The sequence below is a fragment of the Bombus flavifrons genome, chromosome 18, assembly GCF_040668555.2.
Source record: "Bombus flavifrons isolate JBK064 chromosome 18, iyBomFlav1_principal, whole genome shotgun sequence".
In the NCBI taxonomy this organism is placed as follows: domain Eukaryota; kingdom Metazoa; phylum Arthropoda; class Insecta; order Hymenoptera; family Apidae; genus Bombus; species Bombus flavifrons.
This window is the reverse complement of record NC_138459.1, coordinates 6,067,962-6,090,697: the sequence shown is the minus strand read 5'-3', so window position 1 is coordinate 6,090,697 and position 22,736 is coordinate 6,067,962. Positions and strand designations below refer to the sequence as shown.

Here is a 22,736-nt window from a genome sequence, read left to right as displayed (position 1 = left end):
GAGATGTCGAACCTACATTAAATGTAGGGGGTAATCTGTTTAAGTCGGACCTCGTAGTTAAAAAGGAGGAACGGATCGACAAATACATTCCATGTCACAATCATTTAAGGCAGAAGTACAACGTCGACGATGGAGAGGTTTCATCCGTGGTCTTGGGCAGTAGAGGGACAATAACGCCGAATACTAGAAAAAACTTAAAATTAATCGGCATCACAGATAGCGAAATTAAAACTACGGTGATGAATGTCCTGAGAAGCTCTATAGAGATGTCTAACATATTTTTATATGGATGACAATGGAATTATAAACTCATTTATCTTTATTTTATTATAAATTGACTATTTATTTATTTATTTATTTATATTTTATGTATTGACACAACTTTATCGACTAGCTTTATTTGTTGACTAGTCCTAGATTATTTATTTATTTACTTTATTTATTGAGTCGTGTCTATTTATGAATTGTCTATTTGCCTTGATAATTGATTTATCAATTTCAAGGTAAATATTAGTTATATGTCCCTACGAGGGGGTACGTCGGAAGTGTGGGCCTCGATCTCGGGGTTCCACAGTTCGGTGTAAGCAGCACACCGCTATTTAACGGTCGTGCCGTGGGTCCCTTGGAGAATTATGGTTGCTCGGGGGCAGGACAGACTTCGGTCTCGCTTGCTCAAGTCGCACTCCTACCTCCCCGTGGTACCGCCGGTAACATGTGCGCCGCGTCAGCGTGGAGATTTGTCCCCCAGACGCGGCGTTCGTGGCTAAACGGAGTGTGGCGACAAAGGAGTGGAAGACAAAAATAATCAAATTAATAGTCGGCATGCTGTTCAACGGGAATTACCGCGAAGGAAGGATAACAACAACTGGTTAAGAAAGAGTCCGTTCCTTTGGATGGATATTGTTGACGACATGGCTGAAATGGACATGAGATGGACACGATTGGAACAATTACTTTGGGAAGAGAAAATTAAAAATTTGTTAAGATTGGGAAAAAAAATCGGGCCTCGGTGCCGGAAGCGCTGTGGCGAATTTGTCCGCTTCGGAGGGGATCATGGTTGATGACTCGGCTGTGTCCCTGGCCTTGAGCTCAAAAATAATGGTGCCGCTGGTGGGGGACAAGGTTGCTTATCCGGTCTGCGAGAAAAAGGAAGCCCACCGTCTTTTTATGACGTTAGGGGAGCTGGTCAAACACTTTAGTTTGCAACATGTGGATACCCCCATTCAATATGGACGCATAAGTTGTGGTAGAAACTTCCCAAAAAACCATGCGGCGAGATGACATACGCCAAAATGTAGCGGCTTCACGCAATATCGTGAGGGTTAATTTAGATGCGAGCTTGCCCCATGAGCTTCAGGTTCCAGAGAGGGTTATCAACGCATGAGGGGCATGCTCACCGTGCCGTCAGAAATGTTGAGACAATGGAAACAATGAACCCCCCTGTACAAGAAATCAATGGTAGAGTGTGGACAATTGAAGAGATTACTCTCCTGAGGGAGCTCGAGCAAAAATTCAAAGATTATAAAAACCCCAACCTGGAAATAAATAAATATGTGGCGGATCGGTACCAACAGGTCGAGGCATCAACGCGGTCGTAACGCCTCCCGGGCGATCCGCGGGTACCAACCGCCAACACCAGAGGGCTACTACAACAACAACGAGTCCTTCTGACTCGCCAGCGGTCGAATATACGGGCGCATGATACAAATACCGCACCTAGCGAGACTCCCTCTACGTTTAAGGCAGGGACTACCGGGCATAGCCTTGCTGACGAGTCCACCGGTAGTCCCGGGACGAAACGCGAATTCTCTTTTCATCTGGCAGCTTACCATCAAATTACTACACTTCCTACAAATATTTAACCACCAGAACGGTCGAACAGATAAGAAATAAGAGAAAAAAGTGAACACGTCGGACCTCAGGAGAGTGCCTAGGAGACAGAGGACGGGTGCGATCTCGTTGACTCTAACTGACTAACCCTAACTAATCTCGTCGACGAATCAATCCGTGAGTGGCGGCAAAACTTAATAATAAAGATAGAGAGACCAACCGAGATGCCTCCTTCGTTAAGGGAGGTCTATACCCGGTTGAAACAGATCTGGGTCGATGAGAAAAATGATAGGAAACCACTAAATGAAAAGTTAGAACATTTTATATGCACAACTCTATATCGAGCATTAACGAATAACACGAGCGAGAATGGGAATAAGAAACATGCGAAGCGCGAAATGAAACAGACAGAGAGAAAAGAAAAAGCAGTTGGAATCGGACAAAGAGAACCTCTTACGCACGTTGTCAAGAGATCTTTGGAGAATGTCCGAGGAAGTTGGCCGACGTTGTCGTGAACAACGATCTGGCATACCTGGAACTAGCCAGGCAACCGCCAAAGGCAAGAGAGATGAAGAGGGTCTATGAGGATTAATGGGGTCGAGCAGGACCACTCAACCCCATAGTCCCAGGAATTGTTTTCGCCGATAACCGCTGAAAATATAAGAGAAAAATTGAAAAAGATGAGAGATAAACAGCGGCAGGTTCGGACGGATTTCACAATGTCTTATGTTTCAGTTTTATATACTACAAGTGGATACAGAACATAGGCTCATGCCAACGGTAACAATCCGGAGTTAGATTCTCTCAGCCAACGGCAAACGAAGAGAATGAATGGAAATTCATTAGGACTGAAAAAAATATCGAATAGGATATACAGATCAAGAACCGTAGGTAATTGTGTTGTAAAGTATCACGATAGAATTCTTTTCTACAATTTTCTAAAAGATATATAAGAGATATATTTTACAAGAAAGTAATATTAATATTTTAGCAGCTGCAACGTGATAGGAGAATTTACTGCGCTAAAACAATATTCGATATTCTTTTCTTACTTCCATACATAGTCTTCATATAGCTTCAATTGCGCTTGAAATTATAATCAAAAATTGTTTGCGAGAAACTGTGACGCCAGATAGATTAAACAATATAGCTGGGAAGAAAAATTACATAATAAAACAAACAAAACTGGAACAGGTAAAAATCCAAACAAACTCCCCAGAAAGCAATAGGAAACTGATAAATGAACTAAAGAACAAAGATGCTATTACCACACGTACCAGCCCAAAACGGAAAGGAGCTACAAAGTAGTTATAAGAGGATTACATCCTAAAACTAACACAAAAAAATTAAGCGGTGAACTAGCCAAAATTGGCCACAAAACAAGATCAATCAATAATATGACCAGGTATGACACCAAACAACCACTACCATTATTCCTAATTGAACTAGAACCGGGAACCAACAATAAAGCAACATACGAAGTCAAAAGAATCCTAAACACAATAGTAACAGTGTAACCGCCACGCTACAAAAAAGAAATACCTCAATGCATGCGGTGCCAACAATACGGACACACAAAAAACTATTGCAATAGAAGCCCGGTATGTGTTAAATGTGCAAAAAACCATTTAACAACATACTGCCCATACACAGGAAAAATTGAGGAAATTAGATGTTACAATTGTAACGGAAACCACCCAGCCAGCTATAAAGGATGTGAAATCAGGAAACAACTACAACGTAAACTATTTCCATCACTTCGCAATAGAGCAGTTGATAACTACCAACAACAACAAAATACAACGAAAAACAAAGCAACATTGAAAACACAAAATGAAATAAAATCTATAAACGAAAACACAGACCTCCAAAGAAACCGAAGTTACGCGCAAGTGACCCAAAATATCAAACAAGCAACGCCCATTAACAATCAGAGTCAAAGCAACAACACCGAAGACGCTACAGAAATCAAAGAACTACTAAAACAATCCATTAAAAGTACTGAAATACTTACAAAAATGATAATCGAACAAAACGCAACCCTCAGACAGCAAACGGAACAAATAACACTTATGCTACAACTACTCACAAACATGCTGAGCAAAAAATAAGAAATAAAAATGGACACGCTTAAAATAACAGCCTGGAACTCTAACGGCCTACGACAAAGGGCTCTAGAAACCAAAACATACCTGTACAGTAACAACATATATATACTACTCGTATCAGAAACGTATTTCGCTACAAAAAGCTATTTCAAAATTTCGTACTACACCATTTATGATACCAAGCATCCCTCAGGAAAAGCACACGGAGGGACCGCAGTAATAATAAAAAGCGACGAGGTAGAACCTTGGAAAACTACATTAGAAACAATAACCTCAATATATTATCCACGGGAAGACCGACATAATGGCTGACAGACCTGAGCAAAATACCTGACCCATTCGATTTTGCAGTTACAAAGGGACTAAACGCAAATAAACTAAATATAGCACCCAGCCTCGAGCTTAGCTCCGACCATACACCCATAATAATCACATATAGAAAAAAACCAAAACTTCAAAACAATCCAGAGACACTATGCAATAAAACCACCAATTGGCAAACATTTAAAGAAATAATTGAGAGCAAAATCAACTGCAACATCCCATTGAAAACACCTGAACACATCGAACAAGTAGTAACAATACTTACAGAAACTATTCAGGAAGCAGCATGGGCAACCATCATACCTGAATCAACGAATAGACAAACAAAAATCATTCCACCAGACATCCTCGAAAAAACCAGAGAAAAAAGAAAAGCGAAAGCAAAATGGCAAAAACATAGAACAAAGGAAAACAAAAAACACCTAAACAAACTTGCAAAAGAAATAAAAAACAAAATAAAAGAACACAACAACAACGAGTTCACAAAATTCATAGAGTCACTATCTGCATACGAGAACACCAACTACTCCCTATGGAAAACAATAAAAAAAAATAAAGAAGCCAATAAAACTGGTCCCAGCAATCAGAAAAGCAGATAACACATGGGCAAGAAGCAATGATGAACAAGCGGAAGAATTTGCCAACCACCTAAGCAACACATTCCCACCACGTAATATCAATAACAGCAAGCTCAATTGTCATACCGACAAGGTTGCAGTAACCACTAGTACCTCAACCGACAAACACTACATCATACCTAAAACAACAGAACAAGAAATTAGAAACATAATCGAAAAAACAAGAAACAATAAAGCACCAGGAATCGACCTAATCAATGGTAAAATCCTAAAAAACTTACCTCCAAAAGCGGTACGATTAATCACAATAATTTACAATGCAATAATATGAATTCAATACTATTCTAAACTATGGAAACTAGCACAGATCAAAATGCTACCAAAGCCAGGCAAAGACCCACACCAAACAGCATCATACAGATCAATTTCACTACTTCCTGTACTATCCAAAATACAAAAAAATAATTTACGCCCGCTTAAAACAAATAACAGATAAGGAAAAACCGATACCAGATCACCAATTTGGATTCAGAAACAAACACTCTACGATAGAGCAAATGCACAGACTCACTAACGAAGTAATAACAGCACTGGAAAGCAAAGAATACTGTACAGCACTCTTTATGGACATAGAGAAGGCCTTCGATAAAATAAACCACGAAAGCCTTCTACAAACAATCAGGAAACAATTTCCGAAACAAATATACCATTTATTATAATCGTACTTAAGCAGCAGAACCTTCATAGTAAAAATTAAAGATTCATGCTCTGAAGTTAAATATATCAAGGCAGGGGTTCTGCAAGGAAGCGTCCTAGGACCAATGCTATACACATTATACACGGCCAACATACCAACAACCACCAATAGCAAAATATTGACATTTGCGGATGACAAAGCTGTACTAGTTAGGCACACGAACCCTGTAACAGCAGTCAAATTACTACAAGAACATATCACAAAAATAGAAAAGTGGCTTCAAGATAAACAAATTAAAGCAAACCCCGATAAATGCAACCGCATTACATTCACACTGCGAAAACAGATACCACCAAACATTACACTAAACGGCACGCAAATAACACAAACAAGGCAAGTGAAATACCTAGGACTCCACCTAGATACACGATTTACATGGAAACAACATATTAAATCAATAATATACAAAATACAGACAGCAAGGAGACAGATGCAGTGGTTAACAAGTCGAAAATCAAAACTAAGCATAGAAAACAAACTAAAAATATACAAAACAATTATAAAACCAGTCTGGACGTACGGAATACCACTATGGGGAACAGCAGCAATGAGCCATATAAACAAAATAGAGATAATCCAAGCTAAAATCCTCGAAACAATAGTAAACGCTCCATGGTACGTCAGAAACGAAGATATACGGAAAGACCTTGGTATACCAACGGTCAAGGAGGAGATTAGCAGATACGCAAGAAGGTACAGAGAAAGGGTAGCAACGCACCCGAATCGGCTAGCAGCGGAAATGATCAACACATCAAACATAGAAAGAAGACTAAAAAGGAAGCACCCAACAGATCTCACAAAGGACATAACCTGACAAACACGAAGATGGTACCCCGCTGGAGGTAACCACCCACATGCTATATTATTACAACACCAAGATATAACATTTTACCAAATGTCCTACTGGACAAATTGTAAAATTCAAATAAATAAATAGAAAAAAAAACGACGAAATAGAAAATTTTGTTTCAAATTTATCATCGTATCATGTTAGATTGTATGAATATGTATCGAAAAGATAACATTTTTTTCTATTTGGAAGAATTTTACAATCAATTCTCCTTGAGAATTATAGGTAAATTATTCTGGTGTGGTATAACTTCCGGTATAAGATTCCGGTTGAATCTAATGCTTAATTCTAGAAAAGATATCATTTATGTAGATTAATTATTTTTCAATGCGTACACTATGAATATCGGTGCAAAATTTTTCATGATTTTCTATGAATTAACATATTTTGAAATCTATCGGAATTAACTAAATATTTCCGCTTCTTTCGTAGATTCTGTAGATGTATTAAGGGGGTGTCCTGAATTAGAACGTTCTACAACAGCGTCTTTTTCTGATTTTTTTTGGAAGGGAAAGAAAGAAACGAATTTGTTGAATTTTGAGGTATGATTTTATATATATTTAACGAATACAAACAAATTTTGTTTAAAGTAAAAAGAAAAATTATAACAGATTTCTAAGCCTCTTTCATGGGCTGCAGGATTCAATCGGCGGGGAAGATCCACCTCGTAATTCTTGACCGTAACAGAAAACCAAAAAAGGAATAAATTATTATATATTTTTCTAATAATCTAAATCTAAATCTTGAGGTTAAAATCTTCTGTTACAAATTATTAATTAGACCTATTTATAACTTATGCTAATCCGATACGTCATAAAATCTCTGCCAGTGCGATGGAAAACGCAAGACTAGGCATCTTGAAAATAAGAGCATTAGAAGAGGCAGGAATTCTTTTAGAACAGCCATCTCTTACTACAAGAATTATAATAGCAGCAGAAATATATTATTAAGAGCTTCATAATAGATTTAATAATAATGATTTAATTAAGGGAATTATTTACCTTTATCCCTTGTATCTTGAGAGGGCTATGAAAAATGTACATCTCCTTCAAGAAGCTAATTAGAATACTTCCTATGATATGCATTGCCACATTAAGAATCAAATACTTTCCAATCAGCTAGAAGCTCGGCGGGGCAGCCAGCTACGCTCGTTAAGGCCCAGAATTGAAGACGACGCATCGCGAGTTCGAATCCTCGGCATTTGAGGCATTAGAAAAATGAACGGGAAACCCAAAATTTCTCTTTACAACAGGCAAGCGGTCAGCCCCTCCCTTGCTTGAACTGTGGGTGTACTTTCTGGGAGCGCGCTTGGTTAAAGGTGTTTGGTGATAAGCACCCAGGGGCCCGAGGACAACTCGCGCATTGGTTCTACCGTCGTCCCGCCCGTGGAGGTTTTAGCCGGTAAGAATCCGGCACTACCTTCTACCCATCTGCACAAGGGTGGTAAGGTGTCTATGAAGATTTCCTCCACGTAAAAAAAAAAAAAAAAATTTTTTTTGTAGTACGAAAGGTGACACGTTTAACACTCCCGTAGACAAGGATGGAACACATATATATGTCGGGGTGAGATTGGAATTTTGGGCGCGTGACAGTTCTTCACGTGAGTTATCCATTGTTTAACACAACTAAGATTATATTTTCACGTATACACAAGTCTATTACAAAGACTAACAAATAATAAGTCTAGAGAATAATAAACTTAACAAATAATGAAGTTAGCGAAAATTATATTGAACGAATAATAAATTAAACAAATAATAAAGTTAGTGGATAATAAGTTGAACGGTTAGTAAGTCTAACAGATAATAAAGCTAATGAATAATACGTTTAACGGATAGTAAGTTCAATGAATAATATGGTTTACAAACAATAAGTTAATAATCGTTATAAACAATGATTTTGAGTTCAAACGAATCCACGATCAACGGGATGACTCTTTACTAAGCGTAGACTGATCTTAAGCACAGAAACACGACGTGTCACTCTCCAAAGCAGTCACAAGACGAATCCCAGTCTCGTGGAGATTTTTCTCCCTGTACGATTGCATTTTGTTTTCTATACCCGTTTGGAAGCATCGAGAAGGTTCCAAACGCCGTTGCTAGGCACACTCGTTGGAAGCATCGAGAAAGTTCCAAACGCCGTTGCTAGGCAGTTTCTGCCTGGAGTTTTGATTACTAATACAATGTATGTCCCATTGCATCGGCACCTCCGAGGCAACATCACACGTGGCTAGGCCCGCTCTCGAGGTCGCATGCCGCCACAACCACATTTCTCGGAGAACACATACAACCACTCCAGACCTCCGTTAGATAAAACATCCATCCCGTGACCGTGGCTACGTTCGGCGACCAATTGTCGCCTCGAACTCATTCGTCTTATCTCATTCGTCTCGCTGTTGTGTGCTGCGTGCGCCGTTGCTATCCATGTGCCTGCCCCTGAGTTTCCATGCTCGCCCGTGCCGGTTGTTGATTGACGATGAAAGTTTCCACGTCCCCTGCTCGTATTGCCTTTGTTCCCTCTTCCTCTGTTTCGACCACGTGTTGGCCCATGCCAATAGCCGTTACTGCTTCCCGCTTGGACGCCATTTTGACACTCTCTCGCAAAGTGTCCTAATCTTCCACATCTGAAGCATCCTTCCTTTTTTGCAGAAAAGGCGTTGGTTTGCCTTTCTCCTCGATTGGATTTATTTTTCTTCTCTGCTATTTCTATTTTATTTTTCACATACGCTACCGTTTGATCCTCTTCTTTCAATGCATCTATTATGTCCGCTATGTAGCTGTATTCTTCGGGTAACGTATTCAGCATGTAATTTAGCTTTTCCCTCTCACTTACTTGTGCGCCCGCACTTTTTAATTCATTTGTTAATTTTTCGAAATCTCTGAAAAACGATGCTGAATCACCGTAGTTATCCAGTCTTATCTTTTCCAATCTCCTTCTGCACACGATCTGTAGTGCCGTCGACTCTTTCAAGTACATTTCATCGAACTTTTTTACTATTTCATACGCCGTTTTTTCTTCCCTAACATACTCCAATTGTCTGTTCGATATTGCACTATAAATTATATTTATTGCTTTCAAATCCTTTTTGTCCCAGTCTTCATTGTCTCTTTCGTTCTTCATTCTAGTTGTAACAATCTCGCATTCCTTATACTTGAGAAACATCGTGATTCTTTGCTTCCACATTCCATAATCCTCACCATCGAATATAGGTATCATGATTTCCGATCTCTCCATTTTAATTGATTCTTCTTTTTTTTTCTTTTCTTACTCAAGCGTTCCTACGTGCTCGAAGTATATTTTTTTTTTTTTTTTTTTTCTCTGAAAGTTTTCTTTCCTTACTGAAAATTCACTCGCAAGATCGTAACCACGCACTAAATATCTTGCAAAACTGGTAACCACGCTCTGCTACCATGTTAAGGAAATCAGAGGATTTGGAAATACAAATAACTGACTTTATTTCACACACAACAGCTATACATCTACATTACACTCTGAAGAACGTCTTGCACGCACGCTTGTCGCCAACTGACTCTTCCAGATGCTTCTTAACGACTGTGTTTTGTCTCAACTAAGACCTGGACGCCCTCTGACCCTTACACACACACTCTCATGTACAGTGTAAATGTATCACTTCCCTAACAGATCCGTTCCTTTTTTCAACTACGATCGGGTTTGCAAAGTCAGATTGAGACTGATGTATTACTTCGTCTTGCTGTATTTCTATATCCACTTTAAACACCTCTGGGAGTCTATTGCAAACTTTTTCCTCTACTTTACGAATAGAAGCATTTCCTTCCTTTATGTTTAATTCGACAGTATCCAAGAAGTCTGTGCCAATTATCAACGAGTGTGGCATCAAGGTATCTGAAATTACATGTATCGTTATATCGTACGACTCATTATCTATAATAATGTTCGTCGAAAATTTCCCGAGCGTAAAATTCCTTCCGAAACCGACACCGCGAAATCCAACGATTTCCCGACTTAATCTGGGCGCTCCGATTTTCACATGCTGATCTGCTCGCATTAGAGTCAGCTCACTACCGGTGTCTATCAACGCGCTCAATTCGAAATTTCCGATCTTAACGTCTTTACCACGCTTCGTCGGTAATAATCGAAACACGCTATAAATTTTTTTTAAGGACTCACCCAAACTGTCGCATTTTGATGCGATGTGTCCCGTACTCCCTACATTTGAAGCATTTAGGTCCTCTCGACTTGCTCGGACACTCCGCACACACGTGCTCCGCAACACCGCAATTGTAGCATCGCGCCTTCCTCGCATTTCCAGATTGACCGGGTTCCTTGTTCCTCTCGGTTTCGGACAGCTTCGCCACCGGCTTTACCCTGCTACTCTTCGGCTCCTCAAATTTCGTCCTCATCTCCATATCTCTTTTTATCGCTTCGTAGCGCCTGAAACGCTCTTTTAACTGCTCGATATTTCTGGCTCCGTATAGCACAGTCTTGTTCGCAACCTCGTCGGGAGTGCCTTGAATAATGTAGTCTATCAAGGATTGCGTATCAACCCTTCCTTTTTTTGCAATCCCGCACATGTGATACATATATTGTTGCAGACTCTCATCTGCTTTCTTTTTCCTATGGGATAACTCGCGATGTATCTGTTGGTCGCTTACTACATTTTCAAACTCATTCCTCAACGCCTTTTTTAGCTTTGCCCAGGACTTCGCGCATCGTTCTTGTCGTACGAGATCGACAGTTGCCCATAAAGGTGACTTTGTTTTGTCTATCGATATGTTTCGAGCGTCAAAACTGTGTTCGGTTCCGCTACACAACAACAACATGAGACGCTCTCGATCAGCCTTGTACTATGGCTCATGTGTTGCAGTTACGTTTAGTTTGATTTGTTTTGTTTGTGTTGCCGTTAATTTTTGAATTTAGATTAAATAGCGTTGTCTGATGTTTAATGCGATTGGCAATTAATCTCCACGTTTCGGCTAACCTGCTACGTGAAGGAGTACTGGCACGGGAGAGGATCAAGGTTGGTGAAAATAAATGTTCGCTTAATCCTATTATATTATTAGACAAATATCTTCTACAATAAATGTTTATTCTAATTCTAATTGGGTATTGACAGAATTGTCGTTGAGATTTCGAATGCTCGAAGTTACAATCGTTCGCGATACGTTTTTTCTCTTATTAATTACAAGATTTTAATTTAATTGATTTTCAATAATTTACAAATTGACAAATACAAACACGTCGATTAACAAACTGACAAGATCTGGGAACTGATGAAACAAAGAACTAAAAGCTAAAAACTAAAGGACTAAAGACCTTAAGAACTAAGAGCAAAAAACTAAGAGCTAAAGGAACTAAGAGTTGAAAAACTAAGGAACTAAAGAATTGAAAGGTAAAGGAACTGAGAAATTAAGAGCTAAAGGAATTGAGAACCAATCGCTATGAACAGAGAAATTACTTGCCAAGAATTGAGGAACTGTCGCCAAGAACCAAGGAATTAATCACCAAGAACTGAGGAACTAATCACACAGAACTGAGGAATTAACTACTCTGAACTAAGGAATTATCTCTCTGTATCTTCTATGTCGCTACGCTTATTTATAATTAGGTCTACCGTGGAGGGGTCGTCATGTGGCAGGTTATTCCGTGGGGGTTGTGAGGCTCGAATTTGGTTTCTATACAAATTGTTAAATTTTATTTGAATCTCAAATTGAAACGCTCACTCGCGCTATTGGTAGTTTTAGTCTACGTTACGGCGCGTGCGTAGCGCGGGACGAGACACTGTATTATGAGGGTAAGACCACGATAAAAGCAAAAGACAGTATGGGAGTGGAGATCAAGACACTTACGGGAGTCAAACAGGGTGATCCTTTGTCACCGCTGCTACTTAATTTGTCTAGACCCGCTGCTGGAAGTAATAGAAGAGCAAACCAGTGGTATAAATGTGAGTAACGAAAGAAAAGTTCCAATCCTGGCTTTCGCTGACAACATTGTCCTACTTGCTGAAGATGAGAGGGAAGCACAACGCCAAGTGGATAGCCTACATGAATACCTGAAGGGCCTTGGAATGACCATCGCAGGGGAGAAGAGCCAAACGCTCCAGGTGGTCGCTAGGAAGGACCTCTGGTTCGTCAAAGAACCGAGAATAAGCATCAAAAGCGTAATAATACCAGCCATTGACTCAGACGAGGGCTTCAGTTATTTAGGCGCCAAAAGCGAGTAAGATAAACACGAACGGCTACACCCATAGCTAAATGTTGGAAACCCGTGTCTTCTATTAAGAAGACTATAAGGAAACAGAAAATGAAAATAAAACCAATAAAGATAATTTAAAAAGACGAATAATAGTATATTAATAAAACAACAGACATAACAAAACCAAGTCAGCAAATAAATCAAGAATAGGACTGCTCAGATACAACTGAAGTCGATATGGAAACAAACAAAGAAACAACACAACAGGATGGAAGCTGGAAGGTGGCAAGTTACAATAAGAAAAGAAAAATAATAGGTAATCTAGATTCAGAAACGCAGCGAAGCCTGCAAGAATTACCATTAAGAAACTCCTTCAGCTCGCTAACGGAAGAAATAGACGATGACCCAACAAGCAAAACCACAACTCAACCAACACACATTACAAAACCACCACCAATATTTGTTGAGGCGCAAATAATAGACCCGCTTATTGATCGATTAAACAATATAGCTGGGAAGGAAAATTACATAATAAAACAAACAAAACTGGAACAGGTAAAAATCCAAACAAACTCCCCAGAAAGCAATAGGAAAGTGATAAATGAACTAAAGAAAAACAATACTATATACCACACGTACCAGCTCAAAACGGAAAGGAGCTACAAAGTAGTTATAAGAGGATTACATCCTAAAACTAACGCAGAAAAATTAAGCGGTGAACTAACCAAAATTGGCCACAAAACAAGATCAATCAATAATATGACCAGGTATGACACTAAGCAACCACTACCATTATTCCTAATTGAACTAGAACCGGGAACCAATAATAAAGAAATATAAATAACAGTGGAACCACCACGCTACAAAAAAGAAAAACCTCAATGCATGCGGTGCCAACAATACCGACACACAAAAAACTATTGCAATAGAAGCCCGGCACGTGTTAAATGTGCCAAAAACCTTTTAATTACACACTTTCCATGCCCAGGAAAAATAGAGGAAGTTAGATGTTACAATTGTAACGGAAACCACCCAGCCAGCTATAAAGGATGTGAAATCAGCAAACAACTACAAAGTAAACTGTTTCCATCACTTCGCAATAGAGCAGTTGATAACGACCAACAACAACAAAATACAACGGAAAACAAAGCAACGTTGAAAACACAAAATGAAATAAAATCTATAAACGGAAACACAGACCTCCAAGGAAACCGAAGTTACGCGCAAGTGACTCAAAATATCAAACAAGCAACGCCCATTAACAATCAGAGTCAAAGCAACAACACCGAAGACGCTACAGAATCAAAGAACTACTAAAACAATCCATTAAAAGTACTGAAATACTTACAAAAATGATAATCGAACAAAACGCAACCCTCAGACAGCAAACGGAACAAATAACACATATGCTACAACTACTCACAAACATGCTGAGCAAAAAATAAGAAATAAAAATGGACACGCTTAAAATAACAGCCTGGAACTCCAACGGCCTACGACAAAGGGCTCTAGAAACCAAAACATACCTGTACAGTAACAACATAGATATACTACTCGTATCAGAAACGCACTTCGCTACAAAAAGCTATTTAAAAATTTCGTACTACACCATTTATGATACCAAGCATTCCTCAGGAAAAGCTCACGGAGGGACCGCAGTAATAATAAAAAGCGACATTAATCATCACTTACACAGCCAAGTCAGTAAGGAACATATACAAGCAACCACCGTTACAGTACAAACTAGCAGCAACCATTTTCAGTTGTCAGCAGTATATGTACCACCGCAACACAAAATTACATCACAAATGTGGGAAGAGTACTTTCAACACCTAGGTGACAAGTATATCGCAGCTGGAAACTACAACTCAAGGCACACGCTATGGGGATTAAGAATCACTACACCACGAGGTAGAACCTTGGAAAACTACATTAGAAACAACAACCTCAATATATTATCCACGGGAAGACCGACATAATGGCCGACAGACCTGAGCAAAATACCTGACCCATTCGATTTTGCAGTTACAAAGGGACTAAACGCAAATAAACTAAATATAGCACCCAGCCTCGAGCTCAGCTCGACACATATGCACCCATAATAATTACATACAGAAACAAATCAATACTTTATAACAATTCAGAGACACTATGCAATAAAACCACCAATTGGCAAAAATTTAAAGAATTAATTGAGAGCAAAATCAACTGCAACATCCATTGCAAACACCTGAACACATCGAACAAGCAGTAACAACACTTACAGAAACTATTCAGGAAGCAGCATGGGCAACCACCACACCTGAATCAACAAATAGAAAAACAAAAATAATTTCGCCAGACATCCTCGAAAAAATCAGAGAAAAAAGGAAAGCGAAAGAAAGTGGCAAAAACATAGATCAAAAGAAAACAAAAAAACACCTAAATAATCTTGCAAAGGAAATAAAAAACAAAATAAAAGAACACAACAACAACGAGTTCACAAAATTCATAGAGTCACTATCCGCACACGAGAACACCAACTACTCCCTATGGAAAACAATAAAAAAAAATAAAGAAGCCAATAAAACTGGTCCCAGCAATCAGAAAAGCAGATAACACATGGGCAAGAAGCAATGAAGAACAAGCGGAAGAATTTGCCAACCACCTAAGCAACACATTCGCACCACGTAATATCAATAACAGCAAGCTCAATTGTCATACCGACAAGGTTGCAGTAACCACTAGTACCTCAACCGACAAACACTACATCATACCTAAAACAACAGAACAAGAAATTAGAAACATAATCGAAAAAACAAGAAACAATAAAGCACCAGGAATCGACCTAATCAATGGTAAAATCCTAAAAAACCTTCCTCCAAAAGTGATACGACTAATCACAATAATTTACAATGCAATATTAAGAATCCAATACTATCCTAAACTATGGAAACTAGCACAGATCATAATGTTACCTAAACCAGGCAAAGATCCACACCAAACAGCATCTTACGGACCAATTTCACTACTTCCCGTGTTTTCTAAAATACTAGAAAAAATAATTTAGGCCCGCTTAGAACCAATAATAGAGAAAGAAAAATTAATATCAGATCACCAATTTGGATTCAGAAACAAACACTCCACGATAGAGCAAACGCACAGACTCACTAACGAAATAATACCAGCATTAGAAGGCAAACATTACTGTACAGCCCTCTTTATGGACATAGAGAAGGCATTCGACAAAATAAACCACGAATGCCTTCTACAAACAATCAGGAAACAATTCCCGGAACAAATATACCAATTAATAAAATCGTACCTAAGCGGCAGAACCTATGTAATAAAAATTAAAGACACATACTCTGAAATTAAAGACATCAATGCAGGGGTTCCGCAAGGAAGCGTCTTGGGACCAATACTATACACACTATACACGGCCAACATACCAACAACTACCAATAGCAAAATACTGACATTCGCGGACGACACAGCTGTACTAGTCAGGCACACTAACCCAGAAACAGCAGTCAAATTACTACAAGAACATATCACAAAAATAGAAAAGTGGCTGCAAGATAAACAAATTAAAGCAAACCCCAGTAAATGCAACCATATTACATTCACACTTCGAAAACAGACACCACCATCTTTCTTAACGGCACGCACATAATACAAACAAAGCAAGTCAAATACCTAGGACTCCACCTAGATACACGATTTACATGGAAACAACATATTAAATCAATAATATACAAAATACAGACAGCAAGGAGACAAATGCAATGGTTAACAAGTCGAAAATCCAAACTAAGCATAGAAAACAAACTAAAAATATACAAAACAATTATAAAACCAGTCTGGACGTACGGAATACCACTATGGGGAACAGCAGCAATGAGCCATATAAACAAAATAGAGACAATACAAGCTAAAATTCTTAGAACAATAGTGAACGCTCCATGGTACGTTAGAAACGAGGGCATTGGTATAACGTTATAACGTATTAGGATATATAGCATTACGTTATATAGTATTACGTTATATAGCATTACGTTATACAGAATTGTAGGATTACGTTATGACGTATTACGTTAAATTGTATTATGCTATATACTATAACGTTATATAGTATTACGTTATACAGCATACACCGAACCGGGGTCCCAATAGGAGCAAGGTGGTTCCTATCCAGAACCTCCGACAGCATTCTTCCCTTTCTGTCCGTCCTAGTGCCATGCCTTGGATTTAGCATTGAAGTCACCCGCAATGATCGTTTCTTTGCATCTCCTTGCAGCTGTCTTAATGGATATGTCAAGCTTCTCCACGTACTCGTCGAAAATGTTTAGTCCAACATTGAGCGAGCAGTAACCGCTCCCGCCGTACACTTCCCCTATCCTGATCCCGACATACCCCTCCTCTTCGATCAGCGTATCTTCGCTGGAGTGGAGGCCATTAAATCTGCTTGCCCAGATAGATGCATCCCCCTTCGTATCGTTGTACCAAAGGGGAGCTATCTGTTCGGTTCAGATATGATGACTACACCGACGCCCCGCTCCCCGGGCCAGCTGCTGCGTCTGTCCTGGGCATGCCTGCTCCTATTTAAATTTATCTGAACTACCTTCAGGATGCTCTACCTCTAGCTGCCTCTTTCTGTACTATTTTCGTGAGCGTAGGGCACGCTAGAGACTCCGTGACAAGATTAATCTGAAACGCGAACCCCATACTGCACAGTGTGCACTTCGGATCGTTTCCGTAGTTTGATATTGTGTGCCCTATCTCGCCACACTTCCGGCAGCGCTCCTAGCCATGACTGTACGAACACCTATTCGCCATGTGTCCCATCTCATGGCATCTATAGCATCTGATTATTTCAGGCAAAACCCGCATAGTGGCGACAGTAAGGCCTGTGTATCAGCCGGTTCTGTCTTCGTATTTTCATTCCGCGCGTCGTCGTCGCCAGCCGCACCGTCGCTGATGCGGAGGCGGCAGAGATCGGCCATTGACGAGGCGACGGCGGAGGTGGCAACCATGCGCTGTTGAACCTCAATGCTAGACGCTTTCGCCCCACGCGAGGCCAATCGCAATCGCCTCACGAACTCGCCTTTCATGTTTCTGGAGAAGGAGGCGATCCTCTCGACCTCCTCCATCTTCCTCATAATATCAGCAACGATATCCACAGTCGTGTAGCAGACCCTCGTCCGCGACAACTCCGCCACCGACTCCGACTTGCACGTCTTCTTCTTCATCAGACGCATGAACACGTCCGGGGGCCTGGTGGTCCACCCCTGGATGGCCACGGTTGCTCGATGATAACGCAGCAGGACCTGCTCTACAACCCGCGGCTGCGCCGGTACTGAGGTGTGCCTCCCCTGCACCGTAAACGTTACTACCTGTTTTCTTCATGTCCATATTAGTAATGAATTGTTGGTGCCCAGTCGTTGACAGAAATTCCAGTTCCTGTGCGTCTCTCTTTCACACAACACACCGGGCCGATCAGGCGCAGGGTGACAGGGAGCCTCACGAGAAGGTGAAGTGAGTGGTCTTGGCATTTATGGGCCCACCAACTTCTTCGAAATTCTTCGCATCGGATCGGCAAACTGACGGTTGCCAAATGTACTGAGCAGCCACCACCCAGCTGTAGGAGCATATCATATCTATCGGAGTTTCCCAAGGCGTGGTCCTACGCCATGAGAACCCACACCCGCGTCGTGCTCCCCAAAGTAACACCAACCTTTTTTTTTTACGTGGAGAAATCCTCATAAACACTCTGCCGCTGCCGAAATAATCGGCAAAGCCAGAGTAGTGTCTGACTCTTACCGGCTAAAACTCCACGATGGCCTTCCTACTCGAGTCAGGGGTTCCCCGGGGACCTGGATCGAATTGTCTTTCCGTTGCACCCCCCTCTCGCGTTCTCTTATTAGAGTCGATCCCAAAAGTTCGCATAACTTTTAAATCTGGAGCTAGGGGGCATTGCCCCTAGCGCCATCCCCCCTACTAGTCACGTTCCGTTGGTCCTGGGCCGCCTGACCGCCATCCTTCTTCGTCGCGTTACCCTACAAAGGTGAGAGCTCTTCCCCCTTTCCCTCTTTGCCCGCTCCTTTACGAGCATAATCTGCTCGCAAAAGAGATGGGCGGCCTCGTAATCCTGTGGCTCGTGCAGCATCGTTTCCACAACGGCTGAAGGGGCCAAGCACTCGCTTATGGCGCGACGCAGGGTGTAGCGGGGCAGCTCCCACGCCGGACATAATTCCAGGGTGTGCTGTGCCGTGTCCCTGCCCTCCCCGCAGTGGTGACAGGTATCTGTCTCCTCGCGTCCGATCTTCTCTAGGTACTCCCCAAACACCCACCTGTCGTCGAGGTAGACGCGGATCAGCCGAACAAGGTATTCTCAGTCTTTGGTTACGGATGCTTTCCTCGGCGTCGATATATCGCCACACAGTACCCGGGCAGCCCTAGGGCCATAGGGGTTGAGGTTATGCCCAACCAGCGCCATGCTACCTCAATTAGCTAAGGCTGCAGGGAATATCGCTCGTCTCAGGTCGAACGGGGCACATTTTAAGCCCTCCCGTCTCTCCAGGACGGTTCCGGAGCAGGTGGGACGCTGCTCACCCGCCGAAGGCAATTCGGGGCGAGCCAATACACCTTAAATCTTGCCAGCATCTTGGCCATCAACCACTGCCACCATGAGTCCAAACCCATAATACCGGGCTTTCACTCGACTCCCGTAGTACCATCCTAAGTTATTGGTGGGACTACCGTGTGGATGTACGGCCACGTCACTGCCGGCCGGCGACCTGCTAACCGTGCTCGGCAGTTCCAAATGAGATTCACGTAAGTGAGGGCCTCAAGGTACAAAGTATCCGGGAACTTATCCCGACGGTCTCATCTTTGGCATCAGGATCGTGGGTGCCCTACTACCCATGGCCACGTAGAGAGAGTGTAACCGTACTTAAACGCCTTACACTCCCGGCGACCTTCCCTGCGGTGTACATGGAGGTCTCACGTAAGCGGGACGCTAGTCCCGACGGTAATCCCTGCCTGCGGGAACGTGGGTTTGCCAGCCCCCATAGACTTACATAAGCAAGTCCTCCCTGCGGGAGCCGAACAAGGTAGCTGGGAACCTTGAAGTGTTCCAGGACCGCCACTATCTTGCTCCATGGCATGGTGTTGAACGCGTTGACGATGTCCAGAAACGCCGCCAGCGCCACACCGTCCCGAGAAACCATTTCTTCCGTAAGTGCCCGTACGCGCCTGACCGCGTCGATCGTCGAGCGTCCCTTCCGTAAGCCATATTGGCAGTCGTGCCAACGGTTGAGGCGGAGTCACACGGCGGGGGCACGCGTCCGCGGGGGTTCCGGACTCCGTGCTACTGCCGTCACCCGATAAAAGGAAGAAAAGGGGCGCGAGGCGCGGGACGGATGCCGACATCGACACCGACGCCGAGGCTGCCAGCGTGGTCGCCGCCGCCTCAACCATCCGCAGCGGTGCCGACAAGCAAGTAACCATGAAGGACGCGGAACCGACCCACGATCAGGAAGAGGAGGACGTCGCATACCTACGAAGGAGGGTGCGCTTTCTGGAGAGAGAGGTCAGTCGTCTCCAAGAGACGGTAGAACGACTGACCAAGGAATGCACGGAGAGGGCAGCCAATGATGATAACAGCGACGGTGAAGGACAAGAGGTGGAGATCACCTCTACAAAGGGGACGAAAGAAAATGCTCCCGGGGCCCCAACGGGAACGATTATGGGTCAGCATCCCCACCTCCCCCGCACCTCTGGTCAGCGTCGCGCCGTTTCCGCTGTGCCGACGGGTCGGGGAGTAATACAGAAACTAAGAAAACAGATAGATTCTGTGGTCCAGGACCCCGAGTTCCACTAGACGATCTCATGATCCTGTTCCTCCGCAAGTTAGAGGAGTGTCGGCGAGAAATAATGCCAGGGGGCGCTATCCTCGCTGGATACGATCGCTGGCGTCGCCGCAAGAACCGTACAAGCACGATTGCGGTCGGCGAGAGACACCTCGCGGTCGACCGTGGAGTCGTCGGCCGACGAGGCAGGATTTATTACCGTCATAGGAGGAGGAGGAGGGAGAGCGAGGCGAAAGAACAGGGAGCCCACGGCGCTACCTCTTCCAACGGTCCATGCGCCGACCGAAGACGCAAGAATCAAGGGACGGGTATCGTCGTCTTTTCCGTCGTCGACATTGCGAACAGGAACCTTGGCGCCCGGGACGGCGACCGGAAGTGGCGGAACAAGGGCAAGGACTTTGGCGGAGGTGGCCGATCGTCCTCCGGTGCGCCCCGGCACGGGAAGGGAATCCATGCGAGGAGCGGGCAGCGGCGATGGACCCGGAGCTATCGGGGCAGGAAAGAGACGTAACTTTAGTGGGCGGGACGCGCACGACGAGAAAGTGCCGGGCCTTCCCTGACCCCCACGGTGTGCCGCGATATCGCTCAAAGTGAAGGGCGGCTCGGGCTTCACGTACAGGGATGCGATGTCGGTGGTGAAGAGGGAAGAAATCTCTCCGAAGACGACATCACGGAGTTAAGAGGAGGGCGATCACGGGGGCACTGCTGTTCGTGATCTCAGGCCAGGACGCTGGGAGCAAAGCATCGCGACTGGCCGAGCCGATGGAGGCCACGCTGAAGGACTTGTCCGCCAAGGTAACCGTGGGAAGCGGGAGCGAACGGCTGAGGCGCGACATGTACGCGATCTGCGATTCGTGTACGCCGCGGTCTCGAGACCGCGCCGCGCCGCCGATGTGTACTGATGGTCCGAGGAGATTTCCTCGACGAGCGATTGCTCGTCTCCACGAGGCGTGCATTCGCGCTCGGCGCCGGTACACCAGACCCCGCCGTAGGCGGCGGGTAGACGAAGCCACGGTGGCTTGTTTGCACGAGGCCTACCGCGAAGCGGGGATGCCTATGAAACGAGCCATCAAGGAGGCGAAGTGGCGGGCCTGGGACGAGATTCTGGCCAGCCTTGACTCTGATCCCTGGGGGCGCCCATACAAGATGGTATTGAAGAAACTCGGTCCATGGGCGCCTCCATTAACGGAGAGCATGGACCCTCGGTTCCTGGAGGATGTCGTCGGCACCCTGTTCCCGGGAGCAGCAAAAGAGATAGATGACATGTTAGAATTTAATCTTGAAATTAAGATTAATAAACTGTGGAAGATACAATGTTTGTATTGAAACAATACTATATGATATTTATTAAACAAAGTTATAGTAAAATACAAGTAAGCGTTATGAATGTTGACAGTTGGCTAGTTATTCTCAGACTAACTTGCTTAGTGACCCATGGCCCTTGAAAAGGTTTAGAACCCCACTCTGTATGCAGTAATGAGTGTGACCTGTGTGGGTGTCTGTGTGACGTCACATGTGCTACAGAACCTTCTAGTAGCTTCTCGACGTGCCCATCGAGAATGTTCCATCCATATCCTTACGCTTCTTCCGCCGAATTCTCGAAAGAGCATGCACGTGCTAGCCGCCATGGTACATCTCACGAACGCGCACTAGTGGGGATAGCGTTGGACAACGAAGGGAAGAATCCATACGATCAACCACCTTATCTGCATGCGATTGATATCGTTGTATTCCAACATGACAGCTTTACCGAAGAGGAGGAGCAGGAGCCTCAACCTCCAGAAGAGGAACCACGTGTCACCGCGGGAAGTTGGAGCCCGGAATCGAAGGTCACCGAAGAAGAGCTGGCCGGGGCCGTCGGGAGGATCGGAGCGCGGAAAGCTCCGGGTACCGATGGTGCCCCGGCCCGCCTGTGGAAGGACGTCGCCGGGGTCTTGGCCCCGAAACTAATGCGTCTGTTCGACGGATGCCTGTCTCGAGGCGAATTCCCCGCTTCGTGCAAGGAGGGTCAGATGGTCCTGCTGCCGAAGCCAGGGTGCTCTCCGGACTCGCCTTCCGCCTTCCGGCCGGTGCGGCTTTTGGACGAGGCGGGCAAGCTGCTGGAGAGTGTGGTGGCTGCCCGCCTGGAGTCGCATTTGTCCCGGAGTGTATCCGGACTGCACGACGGCCAATTCGGTTTCCGGAAAGGGCGGTCTACGACCGATGCTGTCGCCCGTGTCCGCTCCCTCGTCGAGGGGACCGAGCGTCGTGGTTATGTGGCGT

General features: G+C 43.6%; 1 long non-coding RNA gene and 1 pseudogene across 1 annotated transcript in view; both read left to right on the top strand.

Moving 5' to 3' along the window:
- Window positions 1-22,736, top strand: part of LOC138189142 (uncharacterized) — a 288,383-nt gene that overhangs the window by 248,738 nt on the left and 16,909 nt on the right. The gene's annotated exons all lie outside the window — the stretch shown is intronic.
- Window positions 7,944-8,026, top strand: LOC138189202 (uncharacterized; annotated as a pseudogene).